Below are 3,735 nucleotides of genomic sequence, written 5' to 3'. Positions count from 1 at the left end.
AACTCAGCACCCCACCGGAAGTTCCGCCTCTGAACTGTAGGCCCGAAAAGGGAGGGGCGAGGCGAGGACGGCGGCTCAGTTCCCAGTGTTATCGTTCGTGTTCCTCTATCATCCCTCTGTCTTTGGGCAGGCTGCGTTAGTCGCTAGAGTAAGACACTGAACAAGTTAAAGGCCTTGGCCTCCAGGAGCATAAGTTTTTATTTTTATTTTTTGAGGGTATTGGGGTTTGAAGTAAGGGCTTCGGGCTTGCAAAGCGCTACTGCTTGGGTCCCACCTCCAGTCCATTTTGCTCTGGTTGTTTTGGAGATGGGGGTCTCTAGAACTATTTGCCCGGGCTGGCCTTTAACCATGATCCTCCCAATCTCAGCCTTCTAAGTAGTTAGGATTGCAGATGTGAGCCACCTGTACTGGCTTTTTTTTTTTTTTTTTTTAATTTTTTGGGACAGGGTCTCGCAATTGTAGTCCACGTCGGTCTTCAACTGGCCTCCGCTTCCTGAGCGCTGGGATTACAGACTTGTGGCGCTTACATTCTAAAGGAGTGCGGTGGGCAATAAACGAATATGGTGTTAATGTGCTCTGAGGGAAAGTAAAACGGCCCAGAGTGACAGTGCCATTCTTAATAAAGTGAACCAAGATCTGAGGAAAGAGGCAAGGTCCCGTGTCAACATCCAAGCAGAGCGCACAATGTGAGGTGCACGTGGAAAGCGGTGTGGCTGAGAGGTGGCGGAGAGAGCGCCACGCAAAATAAGCAGAGCAGTGATTCTCAAAGTCGGGCCTCTGGCTGCATCAACACCATCTGAAAATTGGTTAAAACAGGTTGCAAAAGGCAAATGCAAAGTACCAGCCAGGGTTCAAAAGAGCTAAGGACTCTCCCTCTGGACATCCCCTTATCCCCACCTTGGTCCTAGTAACATTAACTGCTGTGTTGCAGGTAGACTTCACAAAGTCAAGGGTAGCTATTTTCTCGGTCTAGTTGAGAATCCACAGGATTTACCCCAAGGTAAAGGTGATGGAAAGTAGTTTTATTCTGAACATATTTTGACCATGGAATGGATGGGATTTGCTGACAGATTTTACATGGGAAGGGAAAAAAAAAAAAAGAGTAACTCCCAAGATTTTTGGCCTGAGCAACTACTAACATGATGTGTCTTAGGGAAGGTAGATTTGGGCAATGATTCTGGACATCGCAAACATGAGGGGCTACAATAGTCTGCTCAGTTTTCCATAACAAGATACCACAGACTGCATGACTTTAGCAGCAGAAATAAATTTTCTCACAGTTCTGGAAACTGCTAAGTCCAAGAATAAGGTCCAGCAGGATTCAGTTCCTAGTGAGGGCCTGCTTCCTGGCTTGCAGCACCTTGCTGTGCCTTCGCCTGGCATCTTTTCCTCTTCTGAGAACGTGAGCCATGTTCTCAGCTTTATGACATCTTTCAAGCTCTGTCACTACTTACAGGCCCTGTTTTCAAACACAATGAAATTGAGGGTTAGGCCTTCAACATTTGAATTCTGGGGAGGATGCAATTCAATCTAAAGCAGAGGCCTATTAGACAAATTTGTCAAGAAGGATGTGAGATGTGAGTCTGAAGTTCAGAGACCTAGAAATACAAATTTGGAAATTGTCAACATATCTATGATATAGAACACATTGAGGTCAACTAGGGAATGAACACAAGAAGGAAAAAAGCCCAAAGGCTGGTGACATTTCACAGTGCAAAGGCTGGGAGATGAAGGAGACTTGGACAACACCAGCTGAGGAGCAGTCAGCGAGACAGTAAACTCAGGAGCACTGAAGTCCTGATTTCATTCCAGTTCCTAGTAGAAGAGTTCAGCTGTGTAAAATGCTCCTGATCAACTGGGCAGATTGAAGACTGACTCAGCCACAAGATTTTCAATGTAGAGATCAATTCTCAGCAGAATGACATCAGTAAATTGAAAGTTTGTTGGTCTCTGGTGTAGGTGAATTTCACAGATTCAAAAGGCAGAGAGGCCACACTTTTAAAACTGGTTTTTATGGTGGGCATTCAAAGCTACAATCCCAGCCCTCAGAAGAGGAAATAAAACATCAAATAAATTGTTCTGCAAGAAGAAAACAGAACTTGAAGATTTCAGTAATTCTGAACCTGTCCACATTAAAGAAAAAAGTAAGAAAGCATGCTGTGGGGCAAACATGTATGCGTATGACTGCACAGCCACTTCCAAAAAGTTAGCTGTGTGGTTTACACAGCAATAACCATCTCAATAGAAACACTTTGACAGTTTGGGCTGGTGGAGTGGCTCAAGTGGTAGAATGCCTGCCTAGCAAGTGCAAGATCTGGAGTTCAACCCCCAGCTTCTCACCCCTGCCCCCTCCCCAAAAAAACCCATGAGTTTGGATTGAAAGCTACAGAGATGCAATAAAATTAACACTGTTGGACTTCTGGGATTCCACAAGCAGGAAGAGAATGGATAGAGCTCCATGGCTGTGAACATGTATTATTATTCAGAAAAAGGGAAGAAAGACTGAGGGCAGTTCAGAGGCCAGTGGGGCTGCTTTATTCACCCCAGACCTGAAAGGGAAAGGCCCCGGATGACAATCACTCTTGCATCCTTGGGCCATTCTGTGGGGAAAGGACTGCCAGCCCAAGGGCTCTAAGGATATTGAGCCATTGAGGATTATCCCCAAGCCTTAAAATCTAATGTTAATTTGCCCTGCTAGGTTTCAGCCTTACTTAGGATTTTAAAGTCTTTCTCCTTTCCATTTCTCCCTTTCAGAAAGGGAATGTCTATTCTCTGCCTGTTCCAGGGAGAAATGGAAAGCATTTCTCACAGGTGAAAAGGTTTTCAGTCCAGCATGAATCATATTCAGAGCCTCACCCATAACTGATTTGATTTAGATGGTGAGATTTGAGCTGATGTATAAATGATGTTGGACCTAAGAGCTGAGGCTGAAATGACAAGACTTTTGCAAGTGCTGAGACAAGCTGAACATATTTTGCATGTGGGAAGGGTATGAAATGTAAGGGACCAGATGACAAACTGCTGTGGGTTTTCATGGATGTCCCATCCACTGAAAAGGTATTTTGAAGTCTTAACCCTTGTACCTCAGAATAGACATTTTTTGGAAAGACAGTCTTTTACAAAGGTTATCAAGTTAAAATGAGGACCTGAGGTAGTCTTTAATCCAATGCCTGGTGTCCTTGCAATAAGGGGCATACATACTGAGGGATAGATGCATGCCGAGGAAGAACATCATGTGAAGATGGAAACAAAGGCTGGAATGATGCTGTCCCAAGTCAAAGAATGTTTAGAACTACTAGAAGTTGGAAGAGGCAAGGGAAGATCCCCTATCAGCTTTAGGAGCATGGCCAAGTGAACACCTTGATTTCAGACTTCAAGAACCCAAAACTGTGAGAGGATCAATCTCTGTTGTTATAAGCCATCCGGTTTGTGATACTTTGTTATGATAACCCCTATCAGTTGGACATCTAGTTTCAATTGGGGCTTTTATATGTGTATCTTACCACATTCACAATCATTTCCACAGGATTGATCCCTGTATTATAAAATTGTTGAGTCAGAAGACATACAAGATTCCTAGGTTTTGGTTTGCATTGAGTCGCCCTCCATATGAAAGTATGAACTTATCTCCACACTGTGTGAGACCATTTCTCATACTCAGTAGGTAAGACAGTAGGTTTTTGTTTGTTCAGTCACCACTAAGTTTCATGTGGGCAGTCATGATGTTCAGACAGA

Source organism: Castor canadensis, chromosome 4, assembly GCF_047511655.1.
Source record: "Castor canadensis chromosome 4, mCasCan1.hap1v2, whole genome shotgun sequence".
Classification (NCBI taxonomy): Eukaryota; Metazoa; Chordata; class Mammalia; order Rodentia; family Castoridae; genus Castor; species Castor canadensis.
The sequence above is the reverse complement of the archived record's forward strand: the minus strand, read 5'-3'. Positions refer to the sequence as shown.